This window comes from Triticum aestivum, chromosome 4A (assembly GCF_018294505.1).
Source record: "Triticum aestivum cultivar Chinese Spring chromosome 4A, IWGSC CS RefSeq v2.1, whole genome shotgun sequence".
Lineage (NCBI taxonomy): Eukaryota > Viridiplantae > Streptophyta > Magnoliopsida > Poales > Poaceae > Triticum > Triticum aestivum.
The window spans coordinates 664,883,710-664,894,190 of record NC_057803.1 but is presented as its reverse complement, the minus strand read 5'-3'; the positions used below and the strand labels follow the sequence as shown (position 1 = coordinate 664,894,190).

The 10,481-nt window shown below is 43.5% G+C and overlaps 1 long non-coding RNA gene across 5 annotated transcripts in view; it reads left to right on the top strand.

Moving 5' to 3' along the window:
- Positions 1–1,672: 1,672 nt before the first annotated feature.
- Positions 1,673–10,481, top strand: part of LOC123087966 (uncharacterized) — a 12,148-nt gene continuing 3,339 nt past the window's right edge. The window contains exons 1-9 of one of the 5 annotated variants that reach the window (XR_006441620.1): positions 1,673–2,258; positions 2,657–2,796; positions 4,350–4,456; positions 4,926–5,057; positions 5,550–5,616; positions 6,375–6,518; positions 6,952–7,082; positions 7,778–7,838; positions 7,941–9,957. This is a non-coding gene — a long non-coding RNA (uncharacterized lncRNA). Of the gene's footprint in view, positions 2,259–2,656; positions 2,797–4,349; positions 4,457–4,925; positions 5,058–5,549; positions 5,617–6,374; positions 6,519–6,951; positions 7,083–7,777; positions 7,839–7,940; positions 9,958–10,481 lie in introns of those variants that run through there. The other 4 variants (XR_006441621.1, XR_006441622.1, XR_006441623.1 and 1 more) reach the window with 4 other exon arrangements.

Below are 10,481 nucleotides of genomic sequence, written 5' to 3'. Positions count from 1 at the left end.
CTAGGTTGGATCGTAGGAGATCGATGCTCGGGGAAGCGATGGATATAAGCTCGCGGGCGGCAGTGTCTATATCTACATGGAACCAGAGTGCCTCGGCTCGTGTCGGAGTAGGATTTTTTTTTTTTTTACGTAGGTCTGCCCGGGACGATCGAGATCGATCGAGTCGCTCGGCCGGGCTCGCGTAAAAAAAAAGGAGAGGAGGACGCGCGGTCGCTCGCTCGCTTGGTCGCGTTACCCGTCCGTCCACTCGACTCAACTCCAGCGACCGCCTGCCCCAAACGTAGCAACTCGAATTGAGAAAAAAAAAACCTTTTTTCTTTTTGTTTTGAACTCAAAAGAAAAGAAAAGAAAACTTTTCAATCGCCCAAAAATGCGTACCTTCTCCAAAATGCTTCGTCTTGGCCAAGACAAAACAAACAAAACAGACTCATCCTCCGCCTCCGCATTGCATTGCCCCGTAGCTTCGTCTTCCTCGCCTCCGCCATGCCTCTCTCACTTTCTCTGTTGACTCCTGCCCAAGCAGAACCTTCCTTCGTACGTGTCATCTATGTTCGGACGCCGGAATGGCGCCGCCATCGCTATTTTCAAGATCCCTAAAGCCATAGTTGCTCCACTCCTACCCAAGCAGCAGCAACTCCGATTGATTCCGCCGCCACGCCCTATTACACACACAATGCTAGACGCCGTCCATGGTATGGCCTGCTCGGACAACTCAACGACCTCCCTAACCAAGTTCCTTCCTTCGCGTGCTCTCTACCCACCGTCGCTATGCCCAACGCAGAGCTCAAGTTCCACCACCGCCGAGGAAACCCGACGTTCACAAATTAAAAGGAAGGATCCTCTTTTTGTTTTTCTTTTTCTTTTTGTTTTCGCTTTCATTTCACCAACACGACACAAGATCGACAACGCCGCCGAGTTGTGTCGAGACTCGCTCACTCCATCCTCGTTGTTGTGCCGTTCCTTCCCTCCCCGCACGGGGAAGACGCTCTGCTCGCCAACCCAACCAATCCTACTCGTGCGTCCACGGGTTTTATTCCGTAGTAATAGGATCACAATCTGCTAATACAAGATCACCAATGAAAGTGGGGAACTCAATGCGACCAACAAGCGATGCTATGAGCTGTACATGCATAATTAGTGAGGCAACGTGGCTATCTTAACTGGAACAAATTACCATTTTACCATTTTACCATAAGGCTATTGATTTCATCGAACCAGATCACCACACGGCGATTCGACGCAGACACATTCGAAAGATAAAGCTTCTACCAAGTTTGGTCGCACCAATACAAGAAGACTCGACCATTGAAGAGCTAGTGACATTCCACCCATAACTGCATGATTCTCAGCTAGGGTGCATGGGGACGCCCCGACAACAAACCTCCTTGGACTTGCACGTGGATCGGTTCTGGACGTGTACGCCAGGCACCCACAAACCTCCTCAGGTTTGCTGCCAGTTTGCGGAAATTCGAATAGCTCCGCGTTGGATGGAAAAAAATGATCTAATCGTATTTGTCCGTTTGAGGCACGATGTTAGGGATGCCCTAGGATGCTTTTATTTTGCAAAGGTAAGGTACTTTTGCCGTGTCACAAAAAGCTAGCAAGGAGTTAACGACCGGACGTGCTGCAACCCACCGATTTCTCCGATATTTACCTTGGAAAAGGGAAACCTACTTGCGTGCATGCAACATTTACTACTGCGGTATATAGTTAATTAATTAAATTAACTTTATGAGCACGTCCATCTAGGTCTAGTCCATGAAACAACCAGCCGTTGGATTTAAACGGACGAGTGAGATGGATTCAAGAGGGGGATTAATCCGTGTGGGACGGCTATTAACCAATCGCAAGCCTTTCTTTCGTTCTTTCTTTCTTTCATTATTGATTATTCCCTCTTGTCGACTCACATTCACATCCATTCCTCCCGCATCGGGGGGGCGCGGCCACCCACCGCCTCGTCTCCCTCAGACCAACCTCGCCGCCGGCCATGGCCTCCACCGCCCTCTCCTCCCCTCCCCTCCCTCATCACAAGCGAAGAGAGAAGAGAGGAGAAGAGGTAGATCGGCCGACCAGGTCAGGCGGCGGCGACAGCCCAGATCGGCGCGCCGGCACAGGACCTCCGGCGATGAGGCCATGCCCTCGTGAGGAGACGGCTGCCTCGACGGAGATCCCTTCCGCCGTCTGTTCGAATCGACCATGGACCTAATTCTTCCGTCTGCTCGGGACCAACCCTAGCGCCGCGCCGCGCCGCGCGGAAGGTATCTTCTCCCCTTCCTTTCCCTTCCATTCCTCTCACGTTTGGCTCTCACTCGTCGGCTAGCATAGGTGGTTCCTCTCCTCCCCACTCTCCACTTTTCTAGTGTTTCTTTTGATTTGATTTGATTGTGACAAGCCAAGTGCGCGTACAATTTACGTGCCTATTTAATTCTGTGACGCACTTACAAATTTACAATCCTAGTGAAGAAATCTAGGCACTAGAAAAAAATCTTTGGAGATTAGAAAGCTCAACAATTTTTTGTTTGTTTCGTTTCTTTGTGTCAATCAAATGACCAAGGAGGAAGCAGAAATGATTAGAAAGCTCCAGCTTCTACTGCTTCGATTGTCACAAGCCAAGTTTCTAGGTGGCTAATTGATTCTGTGACACGTGTGTCTGCAGTGCAGGTGAGACGCCGCCGCCGCCAACACACCACATGCCCGTGACCAAGCTCCTCAAGACACAGGTTGGTTCGTTCAAGGGCGACGGCTCCTTCTCTGACAGCCAGCCCGCCCGTCTCGCCGGATGTCGACGACAGCAGCGTAAGCAGCATTGTTCTTCTTTTAGATGAAGTGATAAACAGCCAGTTCCATCATTAATAATTTGATAAAATAAAGGTCAGGCTAATGACAATTTAGTTATGCTTGTGGTGTTTTTGCTTCTACTCCTGTGTTGACTGCCACTCATTGAAACATAAGGGCAGATAGTCCTTTTTATTCACTCTCTGAATTTATTAATTAATTGGTGCTACTGTGTTCTGCATCTATAATAGGCTCCTTCTTTTTGCCCCTTGGACTGAATATTTTGTCTGCCTCTCTCTCTCTCTCTCTCTCTCTCTGGATGCCTCCAGTTCGGCATAGGTGGTTCCCCTCCCCGAAAACATGTTTTAGAGCCTATGCACCCGGGTACTCCTTATCCAACCACTCATTCCTGCATCACGATTCGTGCAAATAATTTTCTCTTTTTTGTTTCTCTCATATAGAACATGTATTTTGTATTTCAACTTTGCAGCACAACAAAGCTTTCTATGTAGAATGTGGGATAAAACTTACAGATTTTTTGGTCCAACATAAATATACAAAATGAGATTTATTTGATTAAAAAATCTTATTTTTCATATTTATGTCGGACAAAAAAATCTGAAAGTTTTATCTTACATTCTAGTTACAAAGTTATGTTGTACTGCAAAGTTTGAAGTTCAAGACATGTTTTATATGAGAGGAACAAAAAAGAGAAAATTCCATGTAATAAGGTAGTTGTGTAGCACAGATCTCAAAGCAACATTGGAGTGTTAGGATAGTGAGGCCCGGGTGCATAAGCTCACAAAATCTGCATTCTTCCCCTCCCCCTCACGCTCTAGTTTCTTTCTAGTGTTTTGAGTGTGAGAAGCCAAGTATACACAATACTCGTAGTGTTTCTAGGTGGCTATTTGATTCTGCACACCTCACTTGCAATCCCAGTGAAGAAATCAATGCACTTGACAAAATGCACATCTAACTTTGGAGAGTAAAAAACTGAACAAAAGAACTTTTTTTTGTTTTTTTTTCTGTGTGTCAATCAACAGACCAAGGAGGGAGCAGTTTCCTTGTCTGCAGATGATGAACAGGGGTAACTAAACACTGCTAGTTTCTGATAAACCATGGAACAGATTTCGGATTCTAGTATTATCTTTTCCCAGCTGCAAGCAGTACACGATTTTGCTTTTCTCAAGGGCTAGCTGTCCGTACATGTGTTGCTTGGTTTTTACTTGTCCTACTCCGCTGTTGTATGCATATTCATATCCATCTCGAACATAAGAGAGCAAGAGAGCAGTGCCCTTTTTTTACTTTTTAATTCATAACTGAGTCTGCTCTACATGCCTAATATTCTTTGCCATGATAGTACTTCTCTCTTCTCAGCAATTTCATGGACATCATCTTGCTTAATTGAACATTGAAAGCTGAATGCATCGAGTGGTTAAACATGAACTTACCATTTGTTGCTCTGCACATTATTCTTCATTGCGTTCGTTTGGATGATGGACATATCTAGAATATTCTGTTCAGAGAAAACTAGCTGATAAAATAATATTCTCTGATGGATGGGTTCGTCGCAGGACCTGACCTGTTTGTCAAGGGGGAGAAGAAGGAGGACCACCGGGGCTCGTCATGGCGCGCTTCAACAACAACACGAGGAGAGGCAAGAGAGACCTCTCAAGCAAAGGTACTCTTTTTCTTCATCATCCAGCCTTGGGACTTGCATTTCTTCTTCCTCTCCTATATATGATATGATGAGGGGTTTGTCGAGGTCTTGCTCTGCTTGGATTCAGATTAGCCGGGTATTGGACTCAGATTGTTTTGTGCACATTAATTGGCATGCTATTGCACTCAGATTGTTTCAACTACACATGAGTTGTCCAAGTATTGGATTCCGATTGTTTGACTACACATTAGCGGTCCAGATTAGAGGTGTATGTAGGGATAATTAAACAAGCACTCCTGCTCTTACGCATGTGAATCTTAATTTTTTACCTAAGCCAACATCAGTAACATTGTTCATGTGCTATCTGGTCGTATATTGGTTGTTTCTCTTGCTCTTGTATGATAGTTAATTTATTGCTTAAATGGAAGGTGTGGCAATGTATATGCCTGATATGGTCTTGTTCAAGGAATTAACGTGTGTACCAATTCAGGAATGCCATTCTTAGAAGTCAAGTCTTGTAGCTTTTCTTCTTCAAGGAAATGAAGACGGATTATCATGTCTTTGGCGCGCAACTTAATTTGTTGTCTCTGTAGCTGTAGCCAGTGCTGATATATAGCTCAAGGTATGTTACTGGCCGATCTGTATATATGATGTAGCCAGATTGTTTGCAATTCTATGATGTCATCACTTCATCAATCTTGGTTAAAAAGTTAAACTATATTTTTCTATGGAAATAAGTGCCAAGTTATCAGATTCATCATGCTCCAGTTTTCTAGTTTTCTTTTGATTGTGAGAAGCCAAGTGTACCATCTACTCTAGGTGGCTATTTGATTCTGGGACGCACTTACAATCCCAGTGAAGAAATCAATGCACTAGAAAAAAGAATGCAGGTCCATCTTTGGAAAAAAATGTACTGCCAATTCCCTTTTAAATTGGATAAAATAAAGGTCAAGCAAATGATAATGTTGTTATTCTTGTGGTGATTTTGCTTGTACTCCTGTGTTGACTGCCATTCATTGAAACATAATGGCAGATAGTCCTTTTATTCATTCTCTAAATTTTAATGAGCTGGTTAATTAATTGGCTGCTGCTATGTGTTCTACATCTATTCTAGGCTCTTCTTTTGCCCCGTGGGCTGAATATGTTGTGATCTCCCTCTGGATGCCTCCAGTTTGGCATAGGTGGTTCCCTCCCCCTCATGCTCTAGTTTCTTTCTAGTGTTTTGAGTGTGAGAACCCAAGTATACAATACTTAGTGTTTCTAGGTGGCTATTTGATTCTGCACCTCACGTGCAATCCTAGTGACAAAATCAATGCACTGGAGAAAATATAGATCTACCTTTGGAGATTAGAAAGCTGAACAAAAAGAACTATTTTTTTTGTTTCGTTTCTTTGTGTCAATCAAATGACCAAGGAGGGTTCAGTTTCCTTGTGTGCAGATGATGAATAGGGGTAAATAAACACTGCTAGTTTCTGATAAACCATGGAACAAATTTCAAATTTTAGCATTCTCTTTTCCCAGCTGCGAGCAATACATGATTTCGCTTTTCTGAAGGCTAGCTATCTGTACAAGTGTTGCTTGGTTATTACTTGTCCTACTCAGCTATTGTATGCATATTCATATCCATCTCGAACATAAGAGAGAAAGAGAGCAATGCCCTTTTTGTACCATTTAATTCGTAACTGAGTCTGTTCTCTACATGCCTAATATTCTTTGCCATGAGAGCACTTCTCACTTCTCAGCAATTTCATGCACATCACCTTGTTTAATTCAACAATGAAAGCTGAATGCATCGAGTGGTTAAACATGAACTTACCATTTGTTGCTCTGCACATTATTCTTCATTGCGTTCGTTTGGATGATGGGCATATCTAGAATATTATGTTCAAAGAAAACTTGCTGATGAAATAATATTCTCCGATGGATGGGTTTGTTGCAGGACCCGACCTGTTTGTCAAGGGGGAGAAGAAGGGAGGACCACCAGGACTCGTCATGGCACGCTTCAACAACACCAAGGGGAGAGGCAAGAGCAGCCTCTCAAGCAAAGGCCCATGACCCCTACATGGCCAGCCCTCAAGCAAAGGTACCCCTTTTCTTCATCATCCACCCTTGGGGCTTGCAATTCTTCTTCCTCGTATATATGATATGAGGAGGGGTTTGTCAATGTCTGGATCTGCTTGGATTCAGATTAGCCTGGTATTGGATTCAGATTGTTTTGTGCACATTAATTGGCATGCTATTGGATTTAGATTGTTTCGACTGCACATGAGTTGTCCAAGTACTGGATTCCGATTGTTTGACTACACATCAATGATCAAGATTAGAAATGTATGTAGGGATAATTAAACAAGCAACTTCTACTCTTCTGCATGTGAATTTTTACCTAAGCCAACACCGGTAACGTTGTTCATGTCTTGTTCTTGTATGACAGTTAATTTATTGCTTAAATGGAAGGTATAGCGATTTATATGCCTGATATGGCCTTCTTCATGGAATTAATGTGCTTACAAATTCAGGAATGCCATTCTTGGAAGTCAAGTCTTGTAGCATTTCTTCTTCAAGGAAATGAAGCCGGAATATCATGTCTTCGGCGTGCAACTTAATTTGTTGGCTCTGTACTGTAGCCAATGATGATGTATAGCTCAAGGTATGTTACTGGCCGATCTGTATATATGATGTAGCCAGATTTTTTGCAATTCCGTGATGTCCTCACTTCATCATTCTTAGTTAAAAAGTTAAACCACATTTGCTATGGAAATAAGTGCCAAGTCATCAGATTCATCACATGCTTTTATTACATGATGAGAATAGTATAGTTACAACTGTTTCATACTCTAGTGATGCTGGATCTTGCTGCTCTTATTCTGAAATTGTGAGGTGGGTTTGAGTTGCTACAATGGAAAAAAGTAGTCCGTGAGGATGAGATGGAAGCAGGATGGATAATTGTGTTTGTCTAACAAGTCACTAAATCACACCCAACCCTAATTGCAGGGTTCACTCGTTGTCACTAAGCACCACATGCAACATTCTAAGTTTTTGAATTGTACACCTCTATCTAGCTACCGGACATGCATGCCCTTACATTTTGTTGTACTGCTGATATTTCATCAAGAAAAACATCAAGCCATTGGTGATGAATTAAATATGCTATCAGTCTAGGGCATAAGGATGTCAACGATGCTCTTGGTGACTGTAGGGTTGTTGTCAGTTTATTTTGACTCTGCTAATATTATACAAGAGTTACTATGTTCAGCACCTGCTCATTGTTCCTAAAGTTCAAATTGTGGCACATTAAATCGTCGGTGTCCTCTAATTACACACACATTATATTCCAAATTGCAGGTGTCCTCTTTTGCAGATGTCTAACGAAATAGCAAGACATGCTCTGCGTTCTTTTCGAAAGGTGTGCTCTGCATTCTTGTTTACCATGGCCACAATTTTCAGGTGCTCTGCATAGATGTCTTGCCGAAACAGCCCCTCAACGATGTCTGTTGGCTTTCCGCAGTGCGGCTTCTCACATACAGTGGTGCAGATGCTGTGCTCACCCGAGACGCTCCGTGAGCTCGCCGAGGAAGCACACCGCCAGGGGCCCAATGAGTAAGTACCTCAGTTGGGCCACCTTCCTGGAGCTCTACGTTGATGATGAGTTCTTTGGTGGACGCGACATCACCGTTGGTATGTATATAGACAATATCTGCCTTTCCTTCTCGCATGATTACTGTTCAGAACTTTTGAGACTCTCTTTTACAGACACACATGTTATTGGAGGGTAATCTGTGAAGAAACCTATTTTCTCTAGTAGCATCAGTGCATGGTACACGTCTTTGGTCTGACATACATTTAGTTGAGGGTGATATTATGGAAACTTATTGTCTGTGTACATAGATCAGGAATACATTCATATTGCCGTGCTGCGTGTACCTGATCTTGTAGTCTGTTGGGTATTTTCTGAGAGTGACATCACGCTCCAGTTTCTAGTGTTTCGATTGTGAGAATCCAATTTTTCCATACTAGTAGTGTTTCTAGGTGGTTATTTCATTCCGCGACACATGTATCAGTGCTTCACAATCATAGTGAAGAAATCAATGCACTAGGAAAAATGTTTAGGAGGCTAGAAAGCTGAAAAAACTTTTTTTTGTTTCGTTTCTATGTCAAATGACTGGGAACAGCTTCCTTGTGTCAAACTCCCCGCGACACTTTTCCCCTGTACCAGCCGTTCCCCTTCACAATCGATGCTATAGGGGTTCATTTTACCTACTCCAGGCATGGTGTACATCCGGTGGTCGTCAAGCAACCTCCGGTTCTTGCTGAATGGGTTGTCAACCTCTTGGTGGTCGTCAATCGATGTTGCGCATCATGTCCAACAACAATGTGATGACTGACCCTCTGTTGGCTATTTCCCACCAACGGCTTGATGTTGTTATGTGGTTGTGGTCATCTCATCACAATTTTCATTTTTGTTTGGATATGTTTGGCATGGTTCACTGCAAATGAACTGCTACGCTTTTGTTTTATATTATCTCTGTAAATGTTCTGTTAAGGTTTACAAATGTCTACTCTTGTTGTGGTATCAGTGTGGTGCATAGGTAGGATTTGGTTTGCTGGGGTTCTGACAGAGATTGTAGCGCACAACGCTCCTTTGCATGCCCTTCCCAGTTCTTAGTTTTTAGAGATGAGAATGAGGAATAGCATTCTGATCGTGAATTTCATCATGCTGGCCATCGCGCCCTGGCAAGCTCTAAGGTTTCAGCTCTTGTGATAGACATGAATCTCATGCTATGTGTGATGCCCTTCTCATGCTTGTTTGATTCTTAGGGCTAGGTCCATGTCCATGACACTTGTACCAACCACAAGGCCAATTTTTGTTGTTTAAACTGAAGAATGCTTTGTTTCTTCCATTGTTCAAACTGAGGATACCTAGGCTTGAGACTAAACCCTCTGTTACTGTTTCCCACCCATGGCTTGGTGTTGTTCTTGTGGTGGCTATCAATCTGGTGCATAGGTAGGATTTCAGTTGTTGTGATCCTGACAGAGAATGTAGCCCATAGGTAGGATTTAGTCAATTATCAATCTGGTCCATACTGTTTAAGTTTAGGCAATTATTCTCTTTTTGGAATAGGACTCAGATCGTGAATCTCATCCTATCCATCGCGCCATGGCAAGTTCTATCGTTTTCAGCTCTCGTGATATAGATGAATCTTATGATGTATATGATGCCCTTCGTCTGCTTGTTTGATTCCCAGGGCTAGGTCCATGCTCACGACACTTGCACCCAAATGCTAGGTCAATTTTTGTTGATCTCCAGCAACAACAACGAAAATCGTGCCCCCCCTTTTGCATTGAGTTATCACACACGAGATGCCATTGTAGGAATTCACTAGTAGAAAAGGGAGGCAATGGTCCAGGCCAGGTCAGCCATTAGTCCCGGTCCAATCCAGAACCGGGACCAATGGGGGCATTGGACCCGGTTCGTTAGCCCCGGGGGCCGGCCGGGCGACGTGGGCCATTGGTCCCGGTTTGTCTGGACCTATTGATTCCGGTTGGTGGGACGAACCGGGACCAATGCGCCTCGCTCCTGGCCCACCACCATTGGTCCCGGTTGGTGGCTTGAACCGGGACCAAAGGCAGCCCTTTAGTCCCGGTTGGTGGCACGAACCGGGACTAAAGGGGTGGTCCTCGTTGCGGCCAGAGTTTAGTCCCACCTCGCCAACCGAAGGGGGCTCACACCGGTTTATAAGCCCCTCCCTCTCTGTCTTGTTGAGCTGCTCTCAAAGTGAAAATAGATGCCCTTATACAGGAAATTTAACCTAAATTCATATTGAATTTCTCTGAAGTTAGTAGAAATTTATTATGAATTTAGGTCTAATTTTCTCTATAAGCGCATCTATGCTCATTTCTGAGTAGTTTCTTATATAGTTTTTTTTTCTTTTCTGCTATTTTTATTTTTTTCTTTTTATTTCTGAGTTGTAATAAGTCATTAAAAATAAGCATTTATGCTCATTTTTTAGTTAAGTTAATCACAACTATTTTTTCTTCTATTTATTTC